The sequence below is a fragment of the Canis lupus genome, chromosome 14, assembly GCF_011100685.1.
Source record: "Canis lupus familiaris isolate Mischka breed German Shepherd chromosome 14, alternate assembly UU_Cfam_GSD_1.0, whole genome shotgun sequence".
In the NCBI taxonomy this organism is placed as follows: Eukaryota; Metazoa; Chordata; class Mammalia; order Carnivora; family Canidae; genus Canis; species Canis lupus.
Genome location: NC_049235.1, coordinates 39817693 through 39839934, shown reverse-complemented (window position 1 = coordinate 39839934; position 22242 = coordinate 39817693). Strand labels below are relative to the sequence as shown.

General features: G+C 45.3%; 1 long non-coding RNA gene across 2 annotated transcripts; it reads right to left on the bottom strand.

The window, feature by feature from the left end:
• Positions 1 to 569: 569 nt before the first annotated feature.
• Positions 570 to 12074, bottom strand: LOC111098689. 2 transcript variants are annotated; one of them, XR_005369212.1, is made up of 4 exons: positions 11952 to 12074; positions 2387 to 2635; positions 1194 to 1426; positions 570 to 1069 (listed from the first exon to the last, which is right to left on the bottom strand). It is a non-coding gene; the product is annotated as an uncharacterized LOC111098689 (long non-coding RNA). The 2 variants fall into 2 exon arrangements; XR_005369213.1 differs by having other exon boundaries at positions 2387 to 2771; positions 11952 to 12051.
• Positions 12075 to 22242: the final 10168 nt, after the last annotated feature.

The window sequence follows — 22242 nt, the reverse complement described above, 5'->3', positions numbered from 1 at the left end:
ACTGTGGTATCCATACCCATCCTAGGTTACAAGTGATGAGTGAGTATAGATCCAATATGAATAGTGCTTGATATTTTCATTTACATTAATGAGTAGGATAAAAGTGAAAAGCGAAGACATATGTCAGAACTGTATTTGTTCGTCAATGACATGCGTGACTGTTGAATCAGATAATGGTTTTCAAACACTAGAAGGGTATTTTCTCAAATTTTTGTGCTAGTCACAATGTAGCAGCTATAGATATGACATACTTTTAAGTTTAATCTGGATTATTAGCATTTTCTCCATCACTTTCTTAAGTCTAGATAGTCAACAAAACAATAAATCAAGCACTGATTTGCAGTATTTGCTGATTTCCATGGCATAAATATGCCTACCATGGTCAGTTTCAAGCTGACATCATTGATTGCAGAATCAGGATAAGACACTGAGTGGCTCACCATCGCAAAGGATATCTATCACCCGGGTACAATAGAAGTAAACAACCACAAGAGCACACATAACAGTCAAATATGGTAAAATAAGAATTGATCGATTTGAATATTTATTATCCTTGTTTTTAGCATAAATCATTTCATTGTAGGTGCGCCATGAGTTTTCTTCCCAAGTCCCAATGGGTCCTCACAGACCTGCACCGTCGTCTTCAGGAGTCACCTTCTAGCAGGTGTTCCCCAAAACAGGTGTGTGGTGCCACATACCCAGAGAAAGCCCCTCTGCTGGCAGCTTCTTCTCACAGCTGACCCTCCCTGGATGGCTCTGAACGTTTTCCCAGTGACCCAACCTCAACGAGATGGTCTATTGCTTCCTTGGAGGCAGCATTTTCCTTGGGCCTCTGGAAGGCTCTGTCACTAAACAGTCCTTTGCATATATTTTTATTATAGAATATTTTTCTTCTTCCTCTCCTCTCCTTCCCATCTCTTCATCACAAAATTGTAGCATGTGCCTAATTCTTTTGTAAAGGAGACAGTAGCATTAATACCATTCTGAAGTTGGGCCTTTCTTTTCAGTGATCTTTCTTCTCTGAAATATTCCTTGAGAGCAGCCGAAAGAGGTGGGGCTTCTAGAAAAGCTGGAGAGGAAACAGAGCCTGGTGGGCTGTGCCACAGGGAGATGCCTGGGGCAGAGCCCATGAACCCCTGCCAACCCCGATCAACCACCACCCCCAGCTGACCTCATGCCACCCCACACATTACCTGAGTGATTGTTTAAAATGCAACTTCCTGAGCCTCGCCTCCCTTCTTCTGCGTGTCTGGGGCCCAGAAGGCTGCTTGTCAGCAAGCCCCCATGGTAGTTCTCATGCATGCTCAAAACAGACCACTAGTTTAGAGCCCATGCGTGGAGACTGATCTCTGGTTACTTTGTAATTTGGGAGTTTTCACATGGCAGGTGTGAGATGGCTTTGATTGGTTCTCTGAGAATCAGGCACCTTCAAGAGTAATGAGAAATTAATAGCACAGAATGATGGAGCAATTCTATTTATAGGCCGAAAAACAGCAGGTAAAAGTAAGATAAGCTGGCCCCAATGACCGGAGAAGGCAATAATCAATATCCTACCAGAAAACAATAATGCAGCTGGCACCATAAAGCAATCCCATGGGGCACTGTATATTGCATCCTGAGTGTCCCGTTGTGATGAAGCCCACAGAATGCAGCACGCATTAGCCAGGGTGAAGCCTTTTCAACGTGGAATTTTCTGCCACATTGCAGGCACATTTATTTTATTTGAAAGAAGAATGGTCCTGTTGCCAAGCCATCAGATGGCAAAAAAAGATATATTTGATGGATAATAATTTTTAAAAAAAGGGCCTGCCACAGCCGCACAGAGTACATTTCCAATATAAATGCGTGTAGGACGCGGGATTCAGGCCTCCGCGCGACACCTGCGACACCTGCGACACCTGCGGCGACAGGTGAGGAGGGCCTGGGAGCCGCGGAGGGCGGGGCGGCGGCCGGAGGGGGCGGGGCCGCGAGTCCAACAGCAACACAAATAACCACAAAACTCACCGGGTGAGCATCGCTCACTTTTTCTGCACCTGTTCTGGTGATGCAGATTGACAGCCCTTTTAATATGAAATAAATCAGGCAGGAGAAGGAGCGTCTAGAAGAACATAGAGATTGAAAGCTGACTGACAGGACGCCTCCCAAACGCGCCCTGTTTGCCTTCGCCCTCGTAGCAGCTAACTGGAAAGGACGTGGGGAGCTTGGAAGGCTGCGAGGTTGCGAGGCTGCGCCCCAAGCCGGAGGGCCGGGTGTCGGGGCTCCCCGGAGCCTCCTCGCCCTGCTGCATGGGCCGCAGGGGGGCAGAGCCCGCGGGCCCTGCAGGCCCCAGCCCCCTTTTTCCGTCTCCCTCCCAGGTCTGGGGGCGAAATGGCATTTCGTCTGCTACCTGGTTTCATAACCTAGTTAAAAGCAACCAGTCGTGCCAAGCCAGTGTGCTCACGCGGGGGCGTTAGGGCCTAGTCACGTCTCTGCAGGAAGACCCGCTGGTAATGAGCCGTGTCACCACTCAGGGTGGCCGGTCAGTGGACATCGGAGTCAAGTGCACCCCCGCCTCGCTCCAGCCTTCAGGATGCTGAAGTCCCTTCGCTGAGCTGTCTCCTTGGATTTCCGGGGCTGTCCAGTGTTCACGGTCATCCTGCAAAGCAAATACTAGTACCCATCAGTCATGAGATGACCGGAGTCACTTTCAACGTCAGCCGTGGGGCAGGGGAAGGGTTTCTGCTCTCAGGCAGGCAAGCGCTGGACAAGTGTGGGGTGAGTCGGGAGTCAGGCTGGAGGAAAAAGAAGAGAACAAGGCCGTGGGTGAGCTTGGGAGAAGCAAGAGGTGCTGAAGGCTGTCTGCATCGTGGGCTCCCCGCCCCACCCCACCCCCCACCCCCTCTTGAGCTGAGAGACCCTGCCCAGCCTTCACACCCACCAGACCTCTGATGGGCAGGCTTGCCCCTGCCGACCTTTGGGCATTCAGCAAATAGTGGTTGAGCATCTGTGAAAGGCTGGTCCCAGTCCTGGATGCTAGAACTACGGTGATAAATAATGCAAAGTTGCTCTCCTCATGGAATTTACAGCGCAGAGGGAGACAGCAAAGCAACACAATGCTATCCCAAACAAGGGACGTATAGATTGTGCCAAACGCTGGTGATACAGATTGACAGCCCTTTTAATATGAAATAAATCAGGCAGGAGAAGGAGCGTTGATAGGAAAAGGAAAGCAAGTTGATACACTCACTGATGCTTACCCAGTGAGTTAGGAGGCCTGTTTTATGTGGAGGGATCAAGGATGGCCCCTCCAAGGAGGTGACATGTGGGTGAACGCCTAAAATGGGAAGAGAACCCAGCCATGTGACAAATAGGAGCAGAAGCTACTTAAAGTGCAAGCACATTGAACCACAAAAGGTCTCCAAAGGGCTCCTGATGGGACAGTAACAGCACCTACCTCATGGGGCTATTGAGATTCCAGGAGGTGAGGGAGTGTGTGCAAAAATGGTTGGACTGTGCCTGGCACAAAGTCAGCCCTCAAGAAATGTTAACTACTGTTGTTTTCCAAAGACTTGTGTTCATTTTGAGGTAGGAAGGCGGTGTGAAATCAGCTTCTTGGGGCCATTCTGGCCAGTGTGCCTGAGTCCCTGTGATGTCAGGCCACCAAAAGCATTTCACATGCAATTATAAAGAAATTACTTTCCCAGCAATTAATCACCAGTATAAGATTGCCAATACATATCATTGCTGCATTATGACACGTTGCATCACACAATCAGAATGTAGAGCAGAAAGGGGGCCATTTGTAGCTGACCTTATTCAAGTCAAATCAGCTCAATCAATTGAAAGTCAGTGGGAGTTTTGCCGGAGTGAGGGTCAAGACCAATTATTGAAAGGCATAACAGAACAAGGGGATGTTTTTGAAGACATTACATCTTATAGTAATTTTTCACAGTTCAGAGATATGTTGAGGTAGCATCACTATAATATAGGCAATATATTGTTGATAAAGGTTTTCTGTCCAATCCTTTATTTCAAGAGAGTCTATCTGCATCTTTTTTAGATTTTTTGGACAAATGCAAGAATAGGGTAAAAAATACAGAATGGCTAAGCTTTGTATCTTAAAACCGAGGTAGGGTAGTGGGAAGACCAAGATTTCTCAGCAACTACCAACTATGCTATTAGCTCAGATTCTCGGCTCCTCTCCAGGAGCCAGAAAACAGGCTGGAAAGCACCACAGCCTAACTTTAGCTTTAACCCTCTCCTCCATCTTGCAAATCTCCCTGGGCTTTGGAGAATCCAATTAAATCATAACATTGGTCTAAACAAGATTTAATTCAGATTATTACTCTACCACTAAAAAAGTTGTTATTTTGTATATTTCAGAGCCAGCATTATCTATGGATTACTTGCTGGTTTTTGTGATCTCTGTGCATCTACCCTCTTCTAGTCCCCTCAAAATGTCAGTAAGCAACTAGAAGAAAAGGCTGATTAACCCACTAGTGTTCTTTCACTGGTACCAGCTGTGGCTCTTTTCCTCTCCAGCCTCCAAGCCTGGTTTACATCAGCTTGTTCATCGCCACCAAGATTTTCTAGAGTTCCAACAAAATCACTTGAATCTTGAAACATCTTTATAAAAGACTTTAATAAAAATACTTTGCTTGTCTAATTTGGTAAATATATTTTGAATATGATAGGAAAACAAAAAGCAAAAATGCTTGGTAGACTGCAAGCAATTTGAAAACAGAAATCATATCTTTTATTCTTCATACCATTCACTGTTGTCCTACATTTATGGATTCTCTGATAAATAAGTGCTCTGTAATTGGTAAATTACCAAGTAGTTAAGTTGCTTTGTCTAGACAGAGAGAATTGATTTGGGCGGATGAAGCTTTAGTTCAGATTCTATGCGCAAGTGGTAATAATATTTTCAGACATGGAAACTTGTATATAATCTACCATAGGTCTTGAACTAGCAAAAAGGAATCGACTGAGGCTTTGCAGTTGGAGGTTCTTGGAAGTTGTACAAGCTCCAAAGTTGAGGGGAGGGTGCATTTTGTACAATGGGCTTCTGGCTTTAACCAGGTTTAGGAAGGGGTTTACTGGCTCATAAGAAGACAGATAGTAGCCCAGTTTCCTGGATAATGGAGCCCTAGTGTTGAGCTGTTGTTGAGCGGTGTAATCCCATGGAAGCAAATGTGAGGGAAAGGGGAGTAAATCAGGGAAGAAGGGAGCATAAGAAGGTGAGACATCAAGCTGAGCTCTGCTGAGGTACCAGCACAACTGGTGACTCAATGGTACAAGATGGTCTTGGGCGAGGCCACGTGAATTACTCCATTCCAGTTGGCCTGCTGGCGCTGGTGGGCCCGGGAAGGTCCGGAAGAATCGCTTGTCCATGGGCTCCCATACCTCAATGGGCAAAGTTTGGTATTAACTCCTCATGATGAGTTATTTTATGTGTCAACTTGGAGGGTGTTTTTGGATGAGATTAACATTTAAATCAGTGGCAGCCAGCTGGCCTTCTGATGAGCTGTACCATGGACTCTCCTAGGTCTTGAGTCTGTCTCAGATCAGCCCATACTGTGGATGCTGGACTTGCCTCCATAATCAGGTGAGCCAATTTATTAAATGGACATATGAATATATGTATATTCATTTTATACATACAATTCGTTATGTATTTTTACATGCAGTTCATATATACACATGCGTGCATGCATGTGCACACACTAATGCCATTGGTTGTTTCTCTGGAAGATCTTGACTAACGCATACCTGTATTTCCAAACTGCTCATACAGAGGTACAGACTGGGGTTTCAGGTAGTCTCAGGCATCAGTGTCCAGAGGGTTCACTGACAGTCATGAGGTAGGCACCACCGGGTTATGCCTATAAAAGGCAGTTGCCATGGTGACTTGGGAGAAGCAAGTGGCCAAGGACTGGGAGGTAGGTCAGGCCAGAGAGTGTGAGGTGATGCGTGAGAGTCAACAGCGTGAAGGGGAATGCCTAGACCAGGTTTGGATTCTTAAAAGGTGCTTACAAAGCCTCCTACAGTAGGTTTATGAGTAAGGTAAGAAAATATGTGCTCACTTTACAGTGGGGTAAATTTACAGTGGGGTAAATTTTCAAATAACGAGACAGCATATACTCCAGAGTACCCATGGTTGAATGCCACTATCTAGATGCATGACCTTCGGCCAGTTATTTAGCCTCTCTAATTCTTGGTTTATTGGTTTTAGAAATGAGAACATTCTGGATTGGTAATGTCCAAGCCTTCTCTCAGCTGTAAAATTTATATTTTTCTCTCTGACTTAGATAACACTTAGATAACATACAGATTATATAAATCTGACACATTCAATGTCAGAAGCAGAATTTTTAAATATTTCATTAATAGAAATAAGGGGCCAAAATCAACATGATGAAATTTAGCAAAACTAAATGTCAAGCCCTGTATTAGAGACCGAGTAACCAATTCTACAAGCATGGATTAGAGGAGACTTGGCTTGAGAGTCATCTGGATTAAACAACAACAGCCAAGCCTGGGATTTCTGTTGACCTCAAAGTCTAATGAGTCAACTGCTCAATAAGAAGGTCCTAAGTGGGGTTTTTCACTGAGTCAGGGGTTGGATAAGATGGATCAGAGGGCCCGTAGTGATCTATCTGAAGATTCTAAGCTTCATTCACACTTATCTCATCCCTTTAGCCTTTGCCTCAGTACAATTACATTGTGGTACAGGGTACAACAGCCACAAGGTCAAGTGTTCCTATTGGATTTTAATGGGATCATTGAATGGCACAAGGTCACTCAGAGAGCCTCCCAGCTTTTCCTTCTCTTTACCCTCAAGGAGCGATTGTTCTGGATTGTGGCTCCCCTGCCTGGTGTATAAAGTCACCTAAACACAAAACTCATAACCAGAAGGCAGTTTCGGGAATCCTCACTCAGCTCTTCAAGAGTTATAGGCATTAAAAAGTGGTCCCCTGGAGTGCTCCGCCACTCTGCTGACTGGAACCAAATCTATCTTAAAGTTGGAAATATGATCCAGGTGGGGATGGACTGTGATTTAATGCCACTCAAGTACTATAGGGCACACTTCTTAAAGAAACCGTTGTAAATTATTTGTGGCTAATGCTGCCGGTGGATGGAGGGCATGGTATATTCTCAAGTACAAGAGCCCAGCTTGTATCTAATAATTGTTATATCTTCTCTGAAATTTACTGCCGATGTCTCAATTTTAACAATTTAAATAACAAGATTAACCAAGCGGAACGAAGCTGAGGCAGCCTGGCGCTCTTGATGAAAGCAGGACAACTCTTATGTCTGAGCGCATTTTTACTTTGACATGAGCAGTGACACACAGAGATGAAATCTGGTTAAAGCGGCAGCCTTCTCAACTCCATGACAGCTTCTTAGGCTGAGCACAACAATTTCAAGAGAGTGCACGCATACACTTGTTAACTTTACTCAAGAAGACTGATTAGGGACAATGCTTATGAATATGATAATAAGAGGTGGGAACCGGAAAGGTAAGCTAAAGCAGCTGGGTAATTGGCATGTTGCTTTCTTCACTTCTAATGGAGCTCTCTGTAGTCTTAATCTTTGGGTGCATCAGTTTGTTTAGAAACAAGGGGGATTTCCTCCAAGCACCATATATGGATGATGATAGCACATTTTTATTTTACCTGCTGCTGACTTGCTATTGATACTGTGAGTGGTCACATGTGATTTCCTGTAGATTACCATCTCATGACCCTTTGGATGCTCTTCATTCCCTGTCCTGAAAAAATTCCCCCAATTTCAAAAGATGTTTCATGCCCAAAGTTATGTAACACATGCAAAACGAGGCCTATTCTGAAGGAAAGCTGTGTCCTTGGCAGCCGTACACAAGGTGATGATGGAAAGTGGCAACACGACTAGTAGAATTTCTCCCAAATTGCAAGATCTTACAGAAGAGTAAAGAGACTAGCCTGTGAGCAACAAGAGCTCCTAAAAGCCATTTAACCTTTCTGGATCACTGTTCTCTCTACAGTAAGTCAGAGAACTGGATTGTGATATCAAGTTCCTTCTAGCTCCACTGTCCTATGAGTTTATGCTCCTAATCTAAGGGCAATTAAAACAAACTCAAATTTACTTGCATTATTTTAAAATAATTCTCAAAAGTCTTAATAGGGTACAACCACTTCATTGAAGAGTTTGGCAGTTTCTTAAAAAGTTAAACATATCCCCACCATACTATTTAGTCATTATACTTCTAGGTATTTACCCATGAGAAATGAAACCTGAAGTCTACATGAAGTCTTGGAAATAAATGTTCATGGCATCTATATTTATAATAGCCCCCAAGTGAAATCAACCCAAATATCCATCAATAGGTGAATGAAGAATTAAACTATACTCTATGCAATGGAATACTACTTAGCAATAAAAACCAGTGAAGTGTTGATACACAACAACGTCGACAAATCTCGAAGTACGCTGAGCAAAAGGAGCCAAACAAAAACAGTACATATAGCATAACTCCATTGATATAAAAGTCCAGAAAATCAAAACTAACCTATGATAATAGAAAAGCAGATCAGCGGTTGCCTGAGGACAAGGTGGAGAGGGCATGAGGGTAGATTTACAAAGGAAACTCTTGGGGTGACAAATATGTTCACTCTCATGATTGTGATGATGGTTCCATGGGTGCATATCTATGTCAAAACCTGTCAAAATGTACACTTTAAATACATGCAGTTTATTATGTGCCCATTATATCTCAAAAAAGTAGTTAGAAAAACAAAAAGTCTAAATATTATGTATAATCCTTAATATGAGTTCTAAGATTTATTACAAAGAATCAGAAGTGCATATTAAGATGTGAAGCATAAGGATGTTCAGTGCAGTAACTATGTATATGAAGCCTAAATGCCTAAAAGGAGAGAAATGATCGAGTAAATTAGGGCACATCTTTACGTTGGGAATTCATGCAGTGCTTAGAAGTCATGACAAAATTGAAATACCAATAAAAAATAAATTTATTATTAAAAAAATTGAACACCAGTAAAAAGTAAATTTATTATTTAAAATAAAAGAAGTCATAACAAAATACTCTCATGAAAAACTGTTCATGATCCTTTTCTGTGTGAAAAAAGCAAGGTACAAAGCAACATGTATAGTATGATGGAACTGTATATTTTTTTAAATCTGTGTTGGGGGTTGATAATTCAGCACCCTTCTCTCTTCTCCTCTAATTGAAGAGTGGAGTAAAGAGTTGGGTGGATGGAGAGCAAATTATGACCTCTGTTACTAAGAGCTTTGGTTGGAAAATGTACCTTGGACCTAAGTCAGAGCGGGCTCCCTACTTTTCCTCTGTGAATTATCCTGAGCCACCGAGAACCACAGCTCCTCACTGCCAGGCAGGGCCAGCCCTGGAAAGCTTATCCCTGTGTGGCGCTTTCAACCCCACGGTCTTGGTGTGTTCCGCAGGGCTATCTGACATGCTATAGGTTGTTGGCATCCCCTAGGCGTCACCCATGAGGTACCATTGAGTCAATCCCCCAAGCATTGTGACAATGGAGTCTTTCCCATATGTTCCAAATGTTCCCCCAACCGAGGGTGGTGAGCTGCCCCAGCTGACACCTGGCAGAGGAGTCAAGGATATGCTGAGGTGAAACTCATGGACAATGAGTAGATGGGGCACCCTTATATAATCCCCCTCGCCTCCCTTCCCTCCACAAATCCCTCTTCCCAGGGGCACAGGGGAGAAAGTGAGGTAGAGAGGGAGAAGTGGAAGTACTCTGCTTGGGGCTTTGTTAGGAAAGGAAGTTCCAATTAAGTCCTAAGTAGGAACATAAGAAGAAAAAAAGGAACGGTTCTCCTTGCAATCTGCATATTTCTCTTTATTTTTAAGATGATTTATTTATTTATTCATGAGAGACACAGAAGGAGAGGCAGAGACATAGGCAGAGAGAAGAGAAGCAGGCTCCGTGCAGGGAGCCCGATGTGGGACTCGATCCCCGGAATCCGGGATCACACACTGGGCCAAAGGCAGACACTCAACCGCTGAGCCACCAATCTGCTTATTTCTATAAAGGTAAAAGAAAGTTCTAGCAGGACATACGCCTAAGCCCTGCTGCTAGAATGACTACCTTGCCTGGCTGCGTAGTGGGGCTGAGGCACACAGGGAGCATCATGGGTAATTATTTTTCTTTGGCTCTTTGTATTTTTGGTTTTCCAAGTTTTCTGAATGCATGACTCTTGCTACTTGTGGAGTGAGGGGTGGGGGGAGAGACTCTTTTGCATATAAGAGAAAAAGTAAACTAAAAGGCAAAATTCCTGAGCTGTTCAGAACTACAGTGCTAAGCAGTGTTTGGCCTGAGATGTCCCCCTCCCCCACTTTGTGATCCCCAGGGCACTGTCATATACTTCGTGAAGATGCCATTTGGGGACATGTTGCTCATCATCTGTGGTATTCAGTGTTGCCCTGAAAGTGTCCAAAGTGCTCTGTAAATGAGATTAAATTCTGCTTTCACCTTTCCTTAGTTGATAAAGAGAGTGGCATGAAGTAATTTTTCTAGAATGGCCTCCATTTAGCATCCTCATGGGATTGACATTCAGGCATGCCCTGGATCAATCTCCTCAAATTGGCCAAACCAAAGCCCTCACAGGCTTCAGTCTATTGCAAAACTAAAATTACAAGGAGTTGTTGGCATTCAACTACCTAAAATTTTTAACACCAAAATATACAGTGCAATCTAATGGTGCCACTCATAATATAATTACATTATTTGTGTTAAGATACTAATTTATAAAGCCTTATCTGTAGCTTCATCCCATAATAAGAAACAATGTTGTGCGGAAACCATCTTCCTTCTGGCCTGCTATCCTGCAACTCTACCTGCAGCCTCATTTGAAGATAACATCACAAAGTCTGGGTTGAGGCCCTTTGAGTGTAAGCCTGGGTCCCCTATCAATTCATGTCCCACTTGCCCCAGTGTTGTCCCAAATGCAAGCTCCAGCTGCCATTACAGACTCAGTCTCTACGATGAGCCTGCCTAGAGGGAGGGGTGGGGGTCAGGACTTTGGAAACATGTGGTTCAGAGAACAGGTCAATGACTCAGGTGGCAGAGACTCAGGTAGCAGATCAACCAGACGATACTGGGCTTGCATCATTTCAATCCAAGTGTCTCTGTCTGAGTGAGACACTTTCACAGAAGACACATAGTGCCTGGTCAGTGAGATCCCTGTGGGGTGAGCTGGCCAAAATTTCTGAAAGCATCACCTGTAGAGACTGTTCTCGGCTATTGGGTAGCTTCAGATGGTCTCTGTGGCATTGGCTACAATCACAAATGGAAAGAAACTTCAATTTTTTCTCATTGCAAAAATTCTGGATTGGTGTATGATTACGTGTGTACGTGTGTGTAAGTTTACAGAAGAGCTTCCCTGTGCTACTTGGCTGCATTTTTAGCAAAGTATCCCAAATTTCCTTTGGGCTCTCTATCATTTCAAGTGGCTGATCTGCTACCTGGGTCTCTGCCACCTGAGTCATTGATCTCCTTCTTTCTGAGCCACGTGTTTCCAAATACCGGACCCCAGCCTCCCCCTCTAGGGAGTCGGGCAGGAAAAAAAAAAAAAGTTAAAAAGCACACCCTGCATCCTGCCAGGCAAGCACTGGGCAACCAAGAGTGCTTCGTTTGAGAACGGAGGCTCTGGTTGGCAGGTGAGAAACTTGGAGCCAAAGGTGGATGGGGAGGTCTCAGGTCTTGGAGCATGCTGGGAACTACATCAGGGAATTGCCCATGATCCTTCTACACCAATCTGGGCTAAGACACACATTTCATGTTGTGATCCGGTACACGTATAGCCAGCTACAAGGGGACCGAGATATAAACATGTAACTCAAACTAGCTCCCCAAACTGCCTGCTGCAGAATAGCTATTCAGTAAGTATGTCTCAAATGGAGAAAGCAAAACCAAACCTTAGGGAACCCTTACCTCACCAGGTGCGATGCACTCGGCTATTTTCTATTCTTTTTCATTTCTTTATAAAAGTAACAAGTTGCAACCTGCTAGAGTGATGTCCCCACCACTAACAGGTAGTCTGTTCTGAAAGGAGTTTCATGCACTGCCTGCCTGGCCCTCACTGAAGATTCCTGAAACCTGCCAAGCAGAAAGCGGGGGCTTCGGGGCCCTGGAGGCACACAGGCTGGCCAGCTCTATCTGGGTCAGGCGAGGCCATCACGGGGCAGCAGGAGAGACCTATGTTCTGTGTCTCTCTTCCAGTCCACACACTGCCCCACTGACCCTCACATGAAACCATTCATCAAACCCAGAAACGGAGTCAGAAGTCAGGCTGGCGATCACTTTGCTTCGCTATCTTGTCGAAGGATCAGGAAGGGGGAAGGAGACAAGGGTTATTGAAGCAGCGGTGAAAATTTTGGAGCAACGTGGCAAATGAAAAATCCACTCAGACCCACAAGCAGCACAAAAGTGAGGAATGAAGCAACTTTGTAAATAAAGGGATCATTACTCTCAATGCATTAATACACACTTAAGACCTATTGAAAACTTCCCATTTCAAGATAAATGAAGAGCATTAGCGTTCATTTCCCAAGCCAGATAGGCTGTTGCCGCAGCCCAGGGCCGGAGGTCTGAGGCCTGGGTCAGCGGGGCGGGCTCAGGTGGCCAGCGGGAGGGTTGGCGTCGAGGACCCGGGAGGGCCAGGTGCCTGCATTTCTGCTCTGGTGAAGGTTGTAACCGCGGCCCCGTTTTTTCACTAAAGGGATGTACCCAGCGCACACCTGATGAAGTTGGGAGGAAAGTTCTACGCCAGTGCATTTGCCTCCTCCGAGTTTCATCATCCTTCACCAAATAAGCATAATTGCTCCGCGTTGAAGAGGTGCTGGGGACAGAGGCACTGCTGGTAATTGCCTAATGGGCGGGCGAAATGAGGTGTGAGGCACATCGGTGTGAAAAAGGCAATAGCCACAAGTTTATTAACATTGAAAATTAAAATAAGCTCGGCCCCAGCCAGGCAGTCCTTGCTGAAATGAATCCCATTATCCCTCTAATAACTGCACGGGGGCTCAATTGGATGCCACCCAGGGGGTAGAGAGGCCTCAATACAGGTCACCTCTCTGCCGGCTTCGGGGAGCTGAAGAGGCCTGCTTCACTGAGGACTGTCGCCGAGGAAATGCGAACAGCCCTGCCCGCCCCTGCACCGAATCCGAGGGCGAGCGGGCAGCTGTGAGCGGGGAAGCCCGAGCATGTGCCGTTCTCACCCGGGGGCCTTCGGTGTATGGTTAGGGCTCCGGAACAAGATTTTTTTTTTTAAGACTTATTTATTTATTTATTCATGATAGACATAGAGAAAGAGAGAGAGAGAGGCAGAGACATAGGCAGAGGGAGAAGCAGGCTCCATACAGGGAGCCCAACGTGGGACTCGATCCCAGGTCTCCAGAATCGCGCCCTGGGCCAAAGGCAGGAACTAAACTGCTGAGCCAGGGATCCCCAGGAACAGGATCTTATCAGGGCCATCTGAAGCAAGTCAGGAGTCCTACCTGGGGCTCAGCAGCCAGTCTTGTTTTGTTTTTCACATCTTGATCATATAGTAGCAAATGTGTCTAGATGCCCAGTGCTGCAAGAAGAGTTACCCTCGACCTCAAGCACATCCAACTGACGCAGGAAAGAAGGGTCTCCCAAGGAAAATCATCAGAAAACAATCCATGCATGCTGTGGCCGATAGTCTAATGAAAATGCAGAGACAGAAATGCTGAGTGGTCAGAGAACAACAGGAGGACGCCTCGCTTAGGTCAAGTAAAGGCAGAGGGAACCTCGAGAACAAAGACAGAGGGAAGGCACTGGGCGGAATAAGGGGCCTGGGCAGGCAGAGGGCAGGCCTTGGGCAGGGAACTAGTAGACAGTAAGCCTAGGAGGATGGAGAGGGTGGCGCAGGGAAAACCACGTGGGGGAGTTGGGATTTAATGCTGGATTTAAAGGGAATCTATTTGGTTTCAGGCACAAAAAAATCATGTGATTAAAGGAATTCAAATCACTTGACACTGAATTTCTTTACAATAAAAAAATATGCTTGGGGGACGCCCGGATGGCTCAGCGGTTTAACACCTGCCTTCCGCCCAGGGCGTGATCCTGGAGTCCCAGGATCAAGTCCCATGTTGGGCTCCCCGCATGAAGCCTGCTTCTCCCTCTGCCTGTGTCTCTGCCTCTCTCTGTGTGTGTCTCTCATGAATAAATAAATAAATATATATATTTTTAAGTATGCTTGGGTTTCAAATTTTAATTCACCTTCAATTTCATGAATTTCATTCACTGTCATATTCAAAGCCACTTACTTCAAATGGGCTTCAGTTCTGCCCAGAAATCCAATTGTATTTCCCTCGTCCATTCATTCCCTTTGTTTCAGAGTGAAAATTTTGTAGCTTTTTCTCTCTTCTCAAACTTCCAGCACCTCTGCTTGCATCCTGCTCTCTGCGCCCAGCTCTCCTCTCCTTCCTGCTCCTCCCACCTCTAAACCCACCATCTGCCTTTGCCCCAGTGCTCTGCCCCCTCCCATTTCTGTGAACACCTCCACCGTGGCCAGATCTCCCCTCCCCTACTCAAGGATGCTCCTCCCGCTGCCACTGGTACACAAACAGCAGCAATTTCTCTCCTTTTAAAAAAAAATTCTTTCTTGTCCTCAAAGTTCAGCGCTTGTCCCAATTCTCTGCTCCCCTTTGCAGGACGATTGCTCTAAGAGCTGCCTGTCTACACTGGCACACTGCACTGTTTTTCCTCTTATTCTCTCCAGAACCCACTCCAAGAAGGCTTGACCCAGCCTTTCCAAAAAAAAAACACTCCTGGCTCAGGTTATGGAAGACTTGATGACCCATGGTGTTGTTAGATGCAATGGTCAACTCTCCATTCTCACCTTCTCTGAACCCTTGGCAGTCCCCAGTATGCTGCTCCTTCTCAGTCTTCATCTGGCCCCTTCCCATTTTTTCAATCTCTAAAAATTATAGTGAGTCTTTGGCCTCTTCTCTCTCTAAACTCTATGCCTAGTTGATCTCATCTGGTGTCGAGGCTGGAAACACCACCTGTTTGCTAACAAGTCCCACATTTATATCTCTAGTTTAGACCACTCCCAACTCTGGAGAGGCCTCTGCTTGGATATCTAACAGGCATCTGGAACTTAATATTTCCAAAAGTGAATTCCGGTTCCTGCCCCACCTCCCATCCCCCTGCCCCACCCCCTGCACTCCCATGTCTATACACATGCACCACAACCCCCCTTCCCAGCAGCCTTCTCAATGGCAACTCCCTCCTCCCCATTGCTCAGGACTAAAACCTCAGCCATCCTCATCTGCTCTCACACCCTCCATTCCAATCCATCAGTAAATCCAACTGACTCTGTTTTCAAACTGTATCTGGACTGACCACGTCTCACCACCTCCATTGCCATCTCCCTGCTCCAAATCACCATCCTTCCCAGGATGACTGCGACAGCCTCCCAGCTGGTCTCCCTGCCTCTCTCTTTGCCCTAATATAGCCTATGCTCAACACAGCAGCCAGAGTGAAGGTATAAGTCAGATCATGACACTTCAGTGCTGAAAGCCCTTGAATGACAGCCCAGATCACTCAGGATAGAATCTGATCTTCTTACAATGGCCTAAGAGGTCCTACCCTCTCTGGCCCCAGCTACTTCTCTGGCTATCCTCTCCCTCTGTCCATCTGGCTCAGCCACACTGGTCCCCTTGCTGTTTCTCAAACATACCTTTGCACATACTGTTATTGCTGGCTACAGTGGAATTGCCCCAGAGGCTCACATGGCTGACTCCTTCAGGTCCACCAGACCCTGCTCAGCATCACCTACCTACCTGCTCGGTGAAGCCTTCCCGACCTCCCCAAACAAAGCACACACACACACACACACACACACACACACACACATCTGCCCTGTAGTTCGCTTCTTGCACTTGACTCCTCTCCATTCCACTTATCACCAGCAGTTAGACCAAGTCCTACTCGGTAAGCTTTCATTGTGTCTCACTAGAATAGAGTTCACCTGGTCAGCAACTATGTCATGCTGGCTCCTGTGTCCACGTCTAATACAGAGTAGGAGCTCAATAAACACTCGCAGAATGAACAGCACTTATTTGAACCCACCCTTTTAAGCACCTGCTATATACAAGGAGAACACAAAACCCCCCTCTGCTCCAGCCATCCATTGCCAGGTGGCTCCACATCCAAGGCATGGATTAACTCCCACAGATGCCACCAAAACTTCCTGAATACCCAGTCCTGCTGGCCTACCGTCCTCTGGCCCCACACCCCTCAGGACTACCAAGAGGACTGTATTTCCACCCTCTGTTCCCTTGCCTGGGAAATGAGTTTTCTGATGCCAGCTGCTGCCTGGGTGCTTCTCTCCAAAACAAACATAATCGACCGTAACCCACAGTTTCCTTCCATTAAGCTGAGGGAGCCGTGGCCGGGATGCCAAGTCTCATCTCTTCCACTTTTTTACCATGTAATTTTGGCCAAGTTTTTTTTTAATCTCCTGAATCTCGGTTTTCTCAAAAATAAGGTAGGAAAAAGAAAGCTGACTTCTGGAGATGCCATGGGATTCAATGAAATGAAAAGTGAGTAACACTTGACACATAGCACTTGCTCACTGAATGTTGGTTTCCTTTCTCGTCCCACCAAAAGGTGACCCTAGAATCACTTCAAAGTTATGATGTCTAACCTAACACTCAACTGTGGCCCTCCTGAGACATCTGGCTAGGGCCCAGCAGTGGCAGAGACCAGCAGAGGCTGGCTGAACCTAATGTTTAGGCCTTTCTTTTCCTCCCCCTCCTCCTTCACACAAGCCCACAGAGGAACAGACTGCCCTTGGCATCCTTCCTGCATTTATGGCAGACCTTCTCCGTCCTGCAAGGGTGGTGAACTGAATTCAGAAAAATGACAGGTCGTTACAAATATATTGCATGTTGTAAAATAAAAGAATGTCCTTGTTAGAAAGCCAAATGACTTGCTTTGGGAGTAACTTTAAATGATAGGCATAGGATATCACGAGCGCAGAGTGCGCATGTTACACTTTGGTTTAATACTTTAAATACACACGTGGCACTCAAATATCAATACATGTGGATGTTGGCATTAATCCTTTAACTGGAATGATCTCTGACGGTAAGTCTCCATTACTCAGCTCTATTGATTTGGGTTCAGACGGGGAGAATAGTCAGGCCAGGTCTCCACTGAGGAGAGTGGCATGGAGAGTTGGTAATTATCCAATGAATTCCAGTAATTATGCAATGAATTACAAGTTGTCTATACCAGCGTTTCCTGGAATGTTTCATTCAGCAACATACCTGTGAACTTTCCAGGACACGTTTGGGGGAGTGGGTTGGAGAGGAGGGGTGTCCAGTGGGGGGATGCCTGTCCCCTTCCCACTCCCCTAGTACTTGTCCCCTACATCCCCACACCCCAATATATTCCTATAAACACAGGTAATTCACACAACTTTGGCTTCAGTCTGCCACCATCCCTCCTGCTTCCAAAGCAAAAACTCTAAAGTAAAATAAAAAAAAGAAAAAGCTAAGGAACCCCTAACTGACTGTGTGCACTAATGTCGAGCAGGTACTGTCTGCATTAGAAGGCTTAACTAAAATTCTGTGGCTACTACTCTGAAACCAGGACATTGAGACAGGTCATGGACCTCCTTAGGTATTGGCAAATAACAGGCTCTACCCTCAGAGCTCAGCTTGGTCTGGGTACATCTCTGCTCCTCCTCAAGATATATTTGATTGCCGTGCTTCCCAGATTCCTACAAACCTACTTATTTATGAGCCCACATTGGCAGGGTTCAATCCAACATGAGTTACATGTGTCTTGCTGGAAAAATCATTTTTATGCTTATTTTCAACAACAAACTTATCAAAGTGAGTGACTATCAGAAGCTGGGTAGTTTTGGTGATGAATGGGGAATGAGGGAGAAACCTTCTAAATACTTCCAAAAACCTAGCACCTCTCCCGTTTTCAATGATCCTCTTCTTTGTAATCTGCCATAACAAGTATTCATTGCACTTTCTTCCAAATAAGATGATGACAATACTAATTGAACTCCTGAGATTTCATTTTCCCTTCTGGTCCCTGATTCATGATTAGCCAGATGAAAGTAGGATGTACCTATGGTTCTTGTCAGGGTAACCGCAGGGCAAGAGGAAGATTGTTAAAGCTCTCATTCCTCCACAAGTTCAGGTTTTCTTCTGGTGCAAAAATGGTAGGTCCAGGAGCATTTCTCTCTTTAGCATAATCACAAAGGCAGTCACCACTGACATAAGGAGTGTGGAGCCTGATGCGGTCAAGTAGTGGGAGATGTTATCACATCTACTTTTGTGGGTTTCCATGTCAATCAGGAAATTAGTTGGGCTCCCTCAGGAACCTCACAGTGGTCTCTGAGACCTTCTCAGGTCCTCAACCAAGGACCATTAACAAACGTGTTCCATTGAGCAACTCTGCAGCACTCATTCTATTGGCTATTCAGACAAAGGGGATGGAATTCATTCAACAAACGTTTATTAAGCACCTGCTATGACCAGCACTGCGCTGGAACATGGGGTACAATAGTTAAAAAGGTAGACATTACTGCTCTCCTCACAGAGATTACTCTGTGATTAAAAGAGCCCTGGGCTTATGGTCAGAAGGCCAGCACTTAAATCCAGGCTCTCTTGCTTTACCTCTTTGAGCCTCAGTTTACCTTATGCAAAATGAAGGAGATAGCTTTACCTACCTCCCTGCCTATCCACCTCATAGGTCAGATAAATATATTGACATACTCTGTGAACTTCTATAGTCTACATTATGGAAAGATAAGGTATGACTACTACAAAAATTTTCAATGCTTTCTTTCATTCTGAAAAAAAACAAAAACAAAAACAGAAAGCAGGGACTTAAGCAGATATTTATACATCCACATTCACAAGCACCAAAAGGTAGAAACAACCCAAATACTCACCAATAGATAAACATTAACAAAATGTGCTATGCCTATACAATGGAATATCATTCATCCTTAAAAGAGAAGAAAATTCTGACACCGGCTACAACATAGATGACCTCTGAAGACATTTCGCTAAGTGAAATACATCAGACACAAAATGACAAATATTGCATGATTCCACTCATATGGAATAACTAGAGTAGTCAAATTCACAGAGGCAGAAAGTAGAATGGTGGTTGCCAGACGCTGTGGGGACAGCGAGTGGGGAGGATCGTTTACTGGGGACAGAAAGCCAGATTGGGAGGATGAAAAAGTTCTAGAGATGGCCAGTGGTGATGGTTGTACAACAGTGTGAATGTACTTAATTCACACTGAACCATACACTCAAAAATCATTAAAATGATAAAACAAAATGCTTTCAGGAATGCAACTGTATGTAAGTGCCAAAGTGACATGCTAGCAGCTTTTCCTGGCGGAGGCTCCTTAGAACACAACATCGTGGTATATTCCCACGGCCTGGGGTCTGGTCTGCAGCTGGAGGGCTCAAGATACTGTCTTTGTCAGCACAAAGAGAACTGACCCAAGTATTCATGGGCACACAAAGGAGTGCGGCATGTGTGCATAAGACCAAAACATATCATTAACTTTTTTTAGCAAGAAGTGACTAGCAGGGATGTTCTAAGTCAATGTCCCCCACGCTCTCTGCTTTCTGTTGGTAAACGTTTGTGGAAAGCAATCTGGAGGCTGTCTGGTGAACACTGAATCAAGACAGGGAAAACTAAATGTTTAAATGGCACCATGAGGGCAGCCCGGGTGGCTCAGTGGTTTAGCGCCACCTTCAGCCCAGGGCCTGATCCTGGAGACCTGGGATGGCGTCCCGCGTCAGGCTCCCTGCATGGAGCCTGCTTCTCCCTCTGCCTGTGTCTCTGCCTCTCTCTCTCTCTCTGTGTCTCTCATGAATAAATAAAATCTTTATAAAAAACAACAATAATAATAAATAATAATAATAAATGGCACCATGAGAGGATGGGATGTCCTTACCAAAGGCACCTGAATCCTTGAAGTCTATTATACACATGTATTGTCCATGGCCCCCATCACCATATTGGAGATGCCTCTTCCAAGAAGATCAGAAACCATTCACCAGTCAGCTGACTGCTGCTCTCTCTCCCTGGAGCAAGGTCTGGATGGGTCCTGCTAACATCTGCCTCTGAGACCCTCTTTTTGTCCTGCTTCCAGGGGTGAACAACCCTCCCCCTTTCTGATCAAATCATTCTTTCTTTGGATTTTCTAACAAAATGTTCAAACCGGTTGTATTTGAGTTGTATGGGTTCTGGGCACTCTTTCAGCTCTTCAGTCAACTTCTGGGGCCTCCACTCTAGTGTATTCTGCATTGAAGGTTTAAATCTCAGAGAAGAATGACAGCCCCTCTTTACACAGTTCTTGCGGACACCTCCTGGAGCCCCCAAGTACTCTTACTACTACTATTACCCATCCTTTCCAGTTTTCTCAGCCCATGGGTGACTAAGTAGAAACTAAAAGATCTCTTTTCTGTGTAGTTGAGCTGGGGACATAAACCAGAGGTGTCTCCAACAGTGACTGATACAAAAATGATGATCTTGCTGGAGAGGGAGACCTTCCCTCTTTCAGTTCTCCTTCAGCTCTATGTGCCAGTAATTGCCCGCTGTCCATGACAAATTGCAGGTAAATCCCAGGCAGAGAGCTCAAAATGGACTTTGGATATTTCTCTTCCTGGCAGGCTCTTGTGCAAAGAGATGAGGGGTTGCTGGCACCAAGGGTGTCTCCACTCAAATCCACCCGGTGGAGGTCAGGGATGAGGACCTCGGATGGACTTCACCTTCAGCAGACTAGATCTGCAGATAAACAAAGGAAACCACGGTTTTGAACCTAGTCAGTTTCTTAATCCTCTAGAAGCACACACATCACTCACTGCAAATTCTTATCCCAAACTGGAATTCACTGGAAGAAATCAATTTATGGCAGCAGATGTGTTCTTTTGCTTGTCTTCTCTTAAGCAAAATAAATTGCACAACTAGCAAGATTGATAGTAATAATATTAAGTCCATAATAATGCAAATCAATTCTTACGTGTGAGATGTGGGAAGGTAAATTGGGGAGAAGTTTGTGACAAAGACACAGTTCTTAGGAGACATTATTGCATTACGCTATGTACTACCTTCAATATAGAGAACATGGATTTGAGGGTCAGCCCAACCTATGGTCAAAGCCTAGCCCTCCTCGCATGTTGTTCTGGGTCACAGTTAGGCCATTTCATAAATCATAAAGTGGAATAAGGTTTGATGGGAGAATTAAATAAGAGAGCATGTATCAAGAACCCCGTAGAGTACTTCACACATAATATAGGGGCTTAAAAAGTGGTGGTTCCTGTCTCCTCCCTTTCTTCAAATCCTAAACAAGCACAGCCTAGCTTGTGCATTTAACAAGTAGCTCCTGCCTCAAACTTCATGTCCTTAGAAGATACAGCAAATCCATACCTTTGATAAATAGCTTTGTAATGTGCTGTGCTTGTGCTGTATAGCCCCAAATCAAATGGACAGGCAAGCATCTAGGAAATCTAAAAGAAGCAAACTTTGCCCATTCCCCTTACCCTAGAGCAATCACAGTGTCATGGGCTGAGCTGACAAGAGCTCTCCCATCCACTTCCACCAGGAGAAAAGCTCTGCCTCGATCCACCCAGCAACTAGTCATACAGGGAAGTTTGGTGTGGAGGAGACCAGGAAAGAAATCAAGAAGTAAGAGGTCACCAGCTTGCCCTTGACCTCTGACCTCATCTCAGTGCCAACTTTAGGGTGTCCCAGCCCCTTTCAGCTATCAGAGATTGAGAACTTTGGAGATCCAGATGGTGCCCAGGCTCCAGCAGGGTAGGCTGCCCAGGCACTGAGGGAGAGAGGGGAAAGTAGAGAGGTTCGGGATCTCCTTGCCCCTCTTATGCTTCCTCAACAGCCCCCTTGAAGATTATAGATCCCCCAAGACCAAACCACTTCCTTTTTAAGCCACCCTCACATTTGGAATTCCCATAAAGACAGCAATAAAATGAGAGGTCCCCTCATATTACCATTTGCAGGTGTTCCAAGATGCAGCAAGCCATTTGAATCCCCCCTTAGGCCAGTGGATTCACTCCATCTGTGCTTGCAATTCAGCCGCGACCAGTATTTTCTGATGTGTAGCTTTCCCGAAATATGTTTCCCACCCCCCCCTTTTTTTTACATACCAAAGAAGAAAAATCAGCATTTCCATCCACATTATTAG